Genomic DNA, 11,737 nt, shown 5'->3' with positions numbered 1-11,737 from the left:
ACATGGTTTTGCACAGCCACTGTCTTTTGCAATGATTTGGCATGGAATTACAAGTAGCATGCATTAAATTTCATGTGACTTTAAATTTTTATCTCTTCATTTGCATGTATATATTTTATAACCATTCATTCTGGTAATAAAGCTTACAGGATTTTTAAATCGAATTGAAGTCCCAGATGCTTTAAATGAATTTATGTTGCATAATTGTACCAGTTTTCTTGAAAACAAACAATAATATATGTCTTAAATATTCTATCCAGGAGAGGAAGCCAAAAACTTTCTTAAAAACTCTCTGATGTCACTGGACATGTGGCTCATGCTTATAATCCTAGCTATTCAGGCAGCTGAGATTGGAGGATCATAGTTCGAAGCCAGCTGGAGAAGGAAAATCTTTGAGACTCTTATCTCCAATTAACCACCAGAAAACTGGAAGTGGCGCTGTGGCTGAAGTGGTAGAACACTAGCTTTGAGCAAAAGGAGCTCAGGGATGGCGCCCCAAGCCCAAAGTTCAAGCCCCAAGACTGGGGGTGGGGATGGAAGATAATTCTCTGATGTCTATTATTGATCAACTTCATGGAAAAGTTTCAGAAAACTAAAGGGAATTAAAAAAAATCAAATTACTGTGAGGAAAAAATTCAGAAAATGAAAGGGCATTTTATAAAAAGAACCAAGGATGCAGTGGTGGCTTTCTCGGGATTTTTCCATCTAAAGTGACACGTGCCATCTTCCTCTTCTGCTCCCTGAGGAGGCACCAGGCGGGTTTTTATCTTTGTGGTAACGGAACACAGACAGTAGTCATGGTGGAGGGTGAGCAGATGAGAGCGAATGTGGACAAGCTGCTCAAAGGTTTGGACAGGTATGAGCTCGGGGACCAGGTCACCTCAGAGTGCTAAGCAGAGACATAGCCAAGGCAAATGCTTAAAATCTGGAAGCCAATCTGGCTGTCCTGAAGTTGTACCACTTGAACCCAGCCTTTTCAGATCACAGTCACTGCCCAGATCCTGCCCCACGCCCACTTCACCTGTGAAAGTGCATGATCGACTAGGCACATCAAGAAGACCAGCCTATCCTGCAGATTTTGTACCTCAGGGACCTGCTGGCAACCTACTTTCAGGCCTCTGGCAAGCCCTGGATGAGAACAGGGACCTTCTGGAAGGCATAACTGGCTTAGAAGACTGGAAGTTTATCTGCCACGTTGTGGGCACACTGACGGCTGGCTCCTTGGGGATCCAATGGACAACCAGCTGAAGGTGTGGATGAGCAAGGATGGCTGGAGCACCAACACTCCGGGGAGATCTTCCTCTGCAACCAAGAGAAGAGAACCAAGCTCAGGAACTTCGTGGAGAAGATAAGCTTCGACAGTGTGTCCAGCATCATGGCCTCACCCCAGTAACTCCAAGTGTTCTCAATAAAGATTTGTAGATTCAAAACAAAGTGACATGTGTATTTCAAGTAAAAATATTTGTGCAAGTTTCATGGTGCACTCCTCAGGCAGGGGGCGGAGATCTGTGTATTGACACTAATAATGTTTTCATGGGAGGCAAAGAAGAAAAAGACTTCTCAGTAGGAACAATCTGAGTGGGCCAATGTAGGAGAAATATTTTGTACTTGGAAGCAACTCAGAAATTGAGTTTATTACCCATTACTTCAGAATAAATTATATCCACATTTAGCAGCTTAAGACAACAAATGTCTCTTTCCTGTGGATCAGGAATCTGGGAACAGTTTAGTTGGTGGTTCTGGTTTAAGATTTCTCATGAGCTTGTACTGTGCTGTTTGCCAGGGCTGTGGTTCATTTGAACCCTCATCTAGAGAAATGATGGTTTTCAAAGCCCCCTCACCTGGTTGTTGACAGCCTTGGTTCTGTGCTGGCTGCTGGTAGGACTTTAACTCCTTGCCATGAGAGTCTCTCTGTAGGTGGCCTGAGTGTCCTCATGCCAGGGCAACTGGCTTCCAGAATGAGTGATCCAAGACAGAGATGGACAGGAAGAGGTAGTTCAAGGGACAGAAGATAGATTCTGCGCACAGAAGTAATAGATTTTTGCTATTACTTATAGGTGGTTTCTCAGACCAACCCAGGTGAGTAAGGGAGAATATGTGCACAGAACCAGGGGGCAATCCTTAGGAGCCATCTTGGTGAGTCTGTATCCCAGGGCTGGCTCCGTGGGGCTAGGCCACTCAGGCCCAGAGCATAGAGATCTGGCTTACGAATTACAGCATTCTTTGATGAAGGTCGGAGAAGGCAGAAGAGAGGGCTGAGGCAATGGGAGTGTTCTCAGCTGCCCTTCCTCCTTTTTACTCCATAATGCCAATCATTGTATCCTTCCCTTGAACTACTTCTATGGAGAACTCCAGAATAATTACTGGAAAGAGCATTTGGGTGGGGATTAGGAGCAATGAGATCTGGGTTTATATGTGGTTTGACCACTAACATTTGGAGGCAGAAGGATGTATAATTAAATAAACATGCACAGACCTTGAAACTTTTAGTAAGTTTTAGTCAACACTAGATCCTCAGCTCCTTCCAGGGAGGTAATCTTTTTTTGGTAGGATAAGCAAACCATTTGAAACTAATTTTCTTTATATAGGAAATGAGGATGCTATTGAACTTTTTAGTGTGGTGGAAAAGATGAAACAAAATGCTCTTCTTGCTGTTCTTAGTCTGTAGGATTTTAAGAAGGCACCTCAGCTCTCTGGATTATGTCTCAATGGAAAAATGAGGGCAACGGGGGCTTTCTCCCCAAGGGGTCACTGGTGCGTTTTTCTTGGGACTCAGGCCCTGCCAGGTTGAGCTGAGCCTTCCCTCTGGGGTTACATAATCTGAGCAGGGGTCAGGCCACAGCTGCCTGGACACTGGCTCGAAGCTTGATTGTGGAGAAGATGGGCATGGGTGGTGGCAGAGTAAGGAGAGGGGCCGAGAACTGGGGCTTGCCTTCTCCTAGAGAACATTCTTTTTTTTTTCAACAGAGCTGAGTGGGGAACAGGAGATGATTGATGGTTTGTATAGTATTGGTACCACAAAAAGAAAATTGTCTAGCTAAAAACCTTAGACAAGAAAAAGTAGTAAACGTCTTTTCTGAGAATACATGACTTTCATCCATGTTTTTAATTCTAGGTGGTGTTTTTCAGACAAGGAGCAGATACCTATCAGCTCAAGTACAAAAAGGGAGGTGGCAGACAATGGAGTTATATAAGAAAATTGTAGAATGTAACTGGTAGTGGCAATTGGAAACCAAATATGAAGCTACTCTGTCTTTCAGTTTATTTCTCTTTGAATCTGCTAATGTTATTTTCTTGACCAACTCTCATGTGGCTCAACGTGATGCTGTTATCCCGACTTTAATCACAGCCTTTGAGGCTCAGTGGACTCTACCAACTACCTTTGTGTCCTATGACTCAGATTTGGAGAAAGGGGGGGGGGGATTACTGGCCTTTAGATTGAAAATGTTAGGGTTAAGATATTCCATCGTAGAACTGATTACAGGGCAGTTTTTCTAAAAGGTACTTTGAGGAAGACAGTCAATAAAATTGTGTCTAGTATATAAATGGTGAGTGTGTATGAAGTGGTTATCTGGCTACTTGTTTGTATTTAGGAAGACAATAGTGGGGAAGCTTAACTCAGATGATTAAGGACATTTTTTCTTTTCTTTTCTTTTTTGATGTACAAATCTGGGGATGAGAATTTGTCTTTGAGTATGCATATTCTGAGTCAGTTTCCAGACTGAGAGTTGATGAAATAGTCAAATTTGTAAGAATTGGAGAATGACAAATTATGAACTTTATATTCTACAGGGCAAAACCCTAAGGATTTTAACAATTATCTTTTGTTGTTGTTGGTTACGGGGCTTGAACTCAGGTCCTGGGCATTGTCCCTGAGCTCTTTTGCTTAAGGGTAGTGGTCTACCACTTTTAGCCATAGTGCCACTATTGGTTTTCTGGTGGTAAATTGGAGTCTCACAAACTTTCCTGTCTAGGCTGGATTCGAACCATGATCCTCAGATTTCAGCCTCCTGAGTAGTTAGAATTATAGGTGTGAGCCACTGGCACCTGGCTTCAGTTTTCACTTTTTTTTTTCACACCTTAAAAATAGTCATGAAGAAATTCAGAGTACATGCTCAGACCATAGTATTATTCCTTAACTTGGGTACATTTAGCCTAATGGGAGGGAATCAATTATGTTTTCTTTATTTCCTCTATGCCATACAATCTCATGAAAATTTACACAGGTTAACATGCAGAGGTAGGTAGATGGCTCATTGGCTAATTTGTACTTGGGAAGCATTTCTATTTAGTAAAAAGAGAGACATAGGTTAGAACAAGCAATCTACTAACGGCATAAGGAAAATGAACTACATTTGATCATTCATGCACTGAGCAAATATTTGTTGAGTAAATATACAGTTCATAAATACTAAATAATGAACCCAAAAGTACTAATTACTTTTTATTAGTTGCAAGATAGGTTTGAAAAGAAAAACAGCAATCTTTCTACTATGCTTTTCAAATTGAATGGATTTTTAGGAGATTAAATACCATTGGTAAACATGCTGAAGTCAGACTTTTTCCATAGGGGTCATATTCAAATTAAACCTCATATATATATATATATGTATATATATAAAGGAAGTTTGAGTTATCCAATGCTAGTCAAATTTAAAGACCCACATTTCCCACATTTATTGGTGCACTTAACTAGAATGTAAATACCTGAGTCATTGGTAAAATGAAAACCTTATATTCTTTAAAAAATTTTCCTTCTTGGTCAGCACTACTTATATAAATGCAGGAATGTGGAAAAGCCTCTTTATTTCAAGGAAGATAGCTTATATAGGTATGTTGCTGAGAATAATTTTATTTTCTTCAGGCATTCTATTGTTTGTGGGAATACCTGGAAAATTTCTAATTCTTAAAATTTTGGATTGCAGCCACATTTCATTCAGGTGCTGTTCCTTTTCAGATAAAAGAAATCCACCTTGGAAAAACATGTTTATCTTCTTTTGACAGAGAGAAAGTAAAGGCAGAGATGTCCTGATTCTCCATTTCCATTAACTTTAAAGGGTAGCTTCCCCCGTGGAATAGAAGCGATTTTGATGGCAAGGAGATGCAGGAAGTTGGGAGCTTTCATACCACCAAGGAGCTAATCGTTCACAATATATCTCCATTAGCTGGTTTCCTGGTCTGTCCACACTGTGTGGACCCTTCCCTACGTTACAGTTAAATTACTGGGGGAGCCTTTTGCACTTTAATTGGGATTGCCCTCTGAACTTCCTTCCCCTGTATTCCATTCCTGTGGCAGCTCAGTCTCCTTGTTAATGCGGTTCTAGGTCATTCCTTTGCCCCTTCCCCTCAATGCATTTATAAGACTGAAGAATTGATGTGAATGTTGTTTATCTTTAAAAGGAGAAACTTAGGAAACACAGAAAGTAACATAAAAACATTTACATGACCTATAACCCCCCCCTCCAAAAAAAAAATGAACCTACTCTTCACATTTTGCCATATAGTTATCTCCTCTACCCCATCAAATAAAATAGCAGTGGTGGGCTGGGAATGTGGCTCAATGGTAGTGTGCTTGCCTAGCATTCATGAAGCTGTGGGTTCGATTCCTCAGTATGACATAAATAGAAAAAGCTGGAAGTGGTGCTGTGGCTAAAGTGGTAGAGTGCTAGCCTTGAGCAAAAGAAGGCAGGGACAGTGCCCAGGCCCTGAGTTCAAGCCCCAGGACTCGCAAAAAAAAAAAAAAAAAAAAAAAAAAAAAAGCAGTAATTTCAGGAAAGTGACATAATTTGTCTCAGGAAGAACTCTGAATTTAGAATTCAGACGGTAGACTCTAAATAAGCACCATTATTTGAAAAACCAAATTTAAGGCTTGATGTATACATAAATCAGTGTATTAGCCCAGATACAATCTGAAGGAAGTAAAAACTAGCACTGATACTGGAGATAATGAAAAGAAACAACTCATTTCAACTGCAGTATTGTATCTAAATAGAAATAATATTCTCCAATAACTGCCTGAATTTTTATCATCCTGCCCATTCAGTGTTAACATTCAATGCTAACAGTATTGCTGATGTTTTGGCTTTATACCCTGAAATACTGTGCTTTAAATTGTGACTGGGAAGTAAAGGAGAAAAACCCAGATAGCTTTAGTGAGTTATGACACAATTAAGATTTTACATAGTAATGTCTCCGTTTGTTGTGTTTTGTCAAAGACATGTCTGCTATCTATTGTTTTTATTATTTCCAGCTGTCTTAATTATTTCTCAACTAACGAGCTTTCTTGCCAGGCACTTATTTTTCTAAACTCTTTCAGCTCTTATTACAAAAGAAGTCCAAAGAAAACCAATGCTTCAGCATTTACTTGTAAAATATTTATGACACCATCAAGGAGGGGTGTCACATATTCCTAATGCTGATTTTTTTGCTCTGTACCCAAATTCAGGAAGATAAAATAAAAAGTCCAGCCTTTCCGAGAGTTTGAAGATTTCTTCTGTTTTGCTTTTTTTTTCTTTTGCTAATAACAACGTTTGAACTTAACAAATTGAGTTTGCTCAGTTTGCTTAGGCAGTTGGTCATTTTAGAGCTGACTGAAGGGCTTTTTCTGTTGTTTTTTTAAATTTAATTTTTATTGTCCAGTTGATGTAGAGAGAGGTTACAGTTACATAATAAGATAGTGAGTAAATTTCTTGTCAAACATTGTTACCCACTCCCTTGTTTTTCTCCTACTCTCTCTCCTTCTCAACCCCCACCTCTCCAAGTTGTAAAAGTTCATTTCCAACATATTGTCTTGTGAGTATTGCTGTTGCACTGGTTCCTCCTTTGGTCTTTGTCTATCTTTTTCAGGCTGACTTTGCCCCTAGATCTACTGGCCCTAGCTGGAATTACAGACGTGAGTCACTGGTGCCTGGCTATTTCACAAAGAGAGAGGGGAGCAGGAGGGAAAGGGGAGTGAAGGAATAAGGGAGAGAGGGAAAGGTGTAGTGAGGAAGGAAAAAAGGGTGAAAAGGAGGACAGAAGGGAGCCAGGGAGGAAAGAGGGGAGAAAGGAAAGACAAAAAAAGACCTAACTGTGTTTTCACTGGAAATAAAATTGTTAAACTAAATATTGCATATGAACACACTTTCAAAAAGTAATCTAAACTAACATTTATTGCTTGCTTAAACCTTTAATTTCCCTGAGCTAGGTTTTATTTGGGTTATATTTTAATAACTAAAATATTAAAATTGGTGAAAAGAGGAATAAGACTGGCTCTGAAGGCAAAGCAGAGTAAGAGGCCAAGTTCACGCTCCGTGGGAGCTGGTGGGAAGTTATTTCTTTATGTTTGGGAAATGAAGCAAATGACTTTTCTCATTATTGAGACACAGAGGGAAAGTAAAAGCCCATTTTGCAGTTTCCTTTGGAGTTGGAGAGTCCTGCATTCTTAGGCCATTTTGCATCTTGAGTCCCTTAACGCTTCTCCCCAAACTTGCCTCATTGCAAAATGGCCATGGGTGCCTTACTTGGAGCTGTTTTCTGTGCCCTTTGCCTGTGCCCCCACGTCCCTGCACTAACTGGCTTGCAGCACCTTTACTTCTAGGTCCTGGGAAAACATTACTACCTAGAAAGTCAGGTTCGTGACTCTCTTTGATGCTGTCTAGAGTTAGGGTTCATTTTATCCATTGATTAAATAATTAAAAAGTCAGGAAACAACTTTAAAGTAGATAGAGTAGGCTTGTTTAAAAGTGAAAGAAACAAGGAAAGGAGCAATGAAGCAGACACCTTGCACAAGGCTGAGTCCTGGACCAGGGTGGGCATTGTTCCCTCTCCTCCCCCCCCCCCAACCAGTGTGCATGGAGTCCTTGCTCCCTCCCTCTTAGGGTCTACTCCTATAGTCTAATCGGTCTAGGGTAGTCATGTGTGGTGGGGAAATCTTGTGGGTGGCTCCCCCATCTCTCATGAGTCCTCCACCCCTGTGTGTGTGTGTGTGTGTGTGTGTGTGTGTGTGTATCTATATATATTTCACTATTACTAAGGATTGAACCCAGGGCCTTGGATGCTCATATGCTTCTTCGCTTTATTGGAGCCACTGCTTCAACTTCCTCTTCCAGCTTTTGGCTGGTTGGTTTGGAGATGAGTGTCATATTTTTTCTTTGTGACCTGGCTGACTTCGAACCTTGACTCTTAGATCTCAATCTCCTGCGTAGCTAGAACTACAAGCATGGGCCAACAAGACCTGGCTTCTTCTTTTTAATTTTAATTTTTCTAATTGGAGAAAAATCGAATGTTTCTTATGACATTGGCAAGTAGAAGAAAATAATGACAACACACATTGTATAATTATGAAAAGTGAATGCTTTAATGCATGGTTCAAAATAGTATACACTGGTAAGTCCTTTTTGGATAACAATTCCTGCCTGCTTTTCTTAATGCATTTGTATTAAAATTACTTAACCAGAGGCAATGGTGGCAGGGTGGAAGACTGCTAAGCTTTGGTATCCTTTTATGCAAAATGGGGGAGTCTCATCTTCTGGGAGGGTACGAGGGTTTGTCAGGTATTTGTAAAAGGGGTACTACCTTTTTTCTCTCAGTGGAATTTTTAACCTTAAATTGTTTCCTCAGAATGGGCCAGTGAAAGGTGGGTAGATTCTTCCATGGGGCACTGAGAATACCTGAGGCTCTCTAGGGCCCTGCTAGACACGTGATTGCAAAGGGAAGTCCTGACTGAAAAAGGATTTGCAAAATTTTCTGGGAATTCTTGGACTAAGGTGGCCGTTTTTATCTATTTTAAAAACAAACCTAGGGCTGGGGATATAGCCTAGTGGCAAGAGTGCCTGCCTCGGATACACGAGGCCCTAGGTTCGATTCCCCAGCACCACATATACAGAAAACGGCCAGAAGCGGCGCTGTGGCTCAAGTGGCAGAGTGCTAGCCTTGAGCGGGAAAAAGCCAGGGACAGTGCTCAGGCCCTGAGTCCAAGGCCCCAGGACTGGCCAAAAAAAAAAAAAAAAAAAAAAAAAACCTAAGGCTACACTCATGGTCATGACTTCTGAGGACTAAGAGGGTAGCTTCTGGAAGAAACAGCACAATGCATGAAAGTTTGCTTGGCCCCACAATTGTCAAATACATTTTAAAATTGGTCACACTCTAGTTTTAAATATAGCTCCCCTTCTCATATCGAGTGATACCTTTGTCTCCTTCCCCCACAAAACCGCCCAGACACTCAGCTTCAGGCTCAACATAGCCACATGCTTCTACCCACACTCTGCTTTCCACTAGTCACAGCCAGCTTGCACATGAGCAATGGCCTGATTTGATTGTCTCCTTTGCTTTCTTTGCTCACTGTGACCAAGAAGGGCTCCACTTGGGTCTGTGGAGACTCTATTTGGCCCAGGATGAAGAATCCTGTGTGTAGAAACCTCCTTAAGTGAAGGAGATTATATATATATATATATATATATATATATATATATATATATATATATATATATATAATCACCAAGAGACATTGAAAAACCCATGAAAAGCTCATCCTCTAGGCTCCTCTGCTCTAGTCATGTGGGCGCAAAGATTTCATGATCAAAATTCACCAGGATTCTGGACCTACCATCTAGGAATGATTCCCTGAGACTATTTCTGTAGCATAGTCTAGATAGGAATAGTTGTCTAATCTTGAATTTACATAAAAAGACAATTCCGTAGTCCATTGGAATTCTGAACATAATTTTTTGAACACTGTGAACTTAAAGCTGTTATATGCCTATGCACATAACAGTGGATATGATGGCCTTTAAAGCTGCTGTGCACACGTGTAGCATGTAGATGACCAGGCTATGATGGCCTTTTTAAATAAAGTTAACTGTAATTATTTGATAATAACTTGAAGCTTCTTTCCACCTCCATCTTTTTCCACTTTCATGTCAGATTAACTCTTGATCATTTTCTAGTCCCTTCCTTGGGGAGCCTTTCTCTCTTTTGTTACTAGGAGATTTCCCTCTTGTAGCACTTATTTATGATTAAAGACTCATCTTAGTAAAACAAGAAATGAAGAGGTCTCAGAGTCACAGGGCTCTTATCAGCATCTTGGCTCTGTCTCTTGTTTTGTGACATCAGACAATATATTTGATTTTTCTGTATTTTACTTTCACATAGATAAGGTGAGGTAATAATTAATAATAAATTCTTGTAGATTTCTTGCAAGGACTCGGTTTAGTAAACAACAACAATAACAAAAGAAACCAAACCCACACTCAAGAAATAATTACATAGAGGAGGCTGGCCACTGGTGGCTCATGCCTGTAAGCCTAGCTACTCAGGAGGCTGATATCTGAGGATCAAGGATCCAAGCCAGTCCAGGCAGAAAAATCCGTGAGACTCTCATTTCCAATTAACCAGCAAAAAAGCTGGAAGTGAAGCTGTGTTTAAATGGTAGGTTGTTGGCCTTGAGTAAAAAGGCCAAGTAAAAGCCCAAGGCCCTGAGTTCAAAACCCAGTCTTGGCGCGTGTGTGCACACACGGGGGGGGGGGGGGGAGGGAGGGAGGGAGAGAGAGAGAGAGGGAGAGAGAGAGAGAGGGAGAGAGAGAGAGGGAGAGAGAGAGGGAGGGAGGGAGGGAAGAGAGAGGGAGGTAGGGAGGGAGGAGAGAGGGAGAGAGGGAGAGAGAGCGAGAGAGAGAAAGCAAGAGAGAGAGAGAGTGAGCAAGAGAGCAATGAAACCTGTTAAAATTCTATTAGGAAGTGGGGGTAGAGAGGTAAGGTAGAGTTTTGGAATGGGTGTGGGTGAGGAGATTGACTACATTGCACCTATCTGGAGCAATGTCCCAATGAACCTCCCCTAGTGTAAATAATATATGCTAGTAAGAAAAAATACAAAGAAGAATTAAATAAATGCTATAAAAATATCCTTCTACCAAACTGAACTGTAAGCTCCATGAGAAAAGCTTTGTGGTTGTCTTCATGGTTCTGCAACTAGCCCACCAATTGTTCAGCGGCCAACCAGATACCCATGGAGAGAAACAATTTTTCATGTGGATCTTAGCTCCCTGAATTTCTAGAACTCAGACTGGAATTGTTGAATGACTCACAACAGGAAGCCACCCATCCAGAGTTGGAAATATAGTTTAGTCTTAGCATTAGCTTTCCTCTTGTTAGTTTGTGTTTACATGATTGTATCTTTACTCTCTTTAAATGTAACACCTCTTGCCTTAGCAATACCATTCATGCCCCTTTTGTTGATGTGTTCTATAAAGAGGATAACATCAAAATCTACAGTAGCTCCATATGGGTAAAAAGTGTTCTTCCATCGATGTTACAATTTAACTATTATTGACAGATTAGTATCAATCCAAGTGCATGGTTTATATCAGGGAAGCTTCTTTTATCCTGCCTCCTCTACTTCTTCTACCTCCGCTTCCTCTTCCTTCTTCTCCTCCTCAATCTCCTCCTTTCAGTTCTTTCATTAAAAATTTGATTTTTCTGTTAGTTTGCATTAGTTGTACAGGGGTGTTTATTATGTGATTTTTCATGCATGCATACAATGTGTCCCCCATCAAATTCACTTTTCTATGCTTTTCTCTTACCCATTTCTTCCATCTAAATCAATTTCAATAGGCTTTATTGCTTTACTTTCGTCAGCCATATTTGTCCTCACTCATGCTCTTCATTCTCCCTCTCTGTTCCCGGTGCACTGGATCCTCCACAGTTCCTGTTTTACTCTATGGTTATTCATTTGGGCTAATGTGTATTGACTGTATCAAGGGGC

General features: G+C 40.7%; 1 pseudogene; it reads left to right on the top strand.

Moving 5' to 3' along the window:
- The first annotated feature begins 797 nt into the window (after positions 1–797).
- LOC125351333 lies at positions 798–1,417 on the top strand (annotated as a pseudogene).
- Positions 1,418–11,737: the final 10,320 nt, after the last annotated feature.

This window comes from Perognathus longimembris, chromosome 5, assembly GCF_023159225.1.
Source record: "Perognathus longimembris pacificus isolate PPM17 chromosome 5, ASM2315922v1, whole genome shotgun sequence".
Taxonomy (NCBI): Eukaryota; Metazoa; Chordata; class Mammalia; order Rodentia; family Heteromyidae; genus Perognathus; species Perognathus longimembris.
Note: the sequence above shows the minus strand (reverse complement) of the source record. Positions and strands in the feature narration are given on the sequence as shown.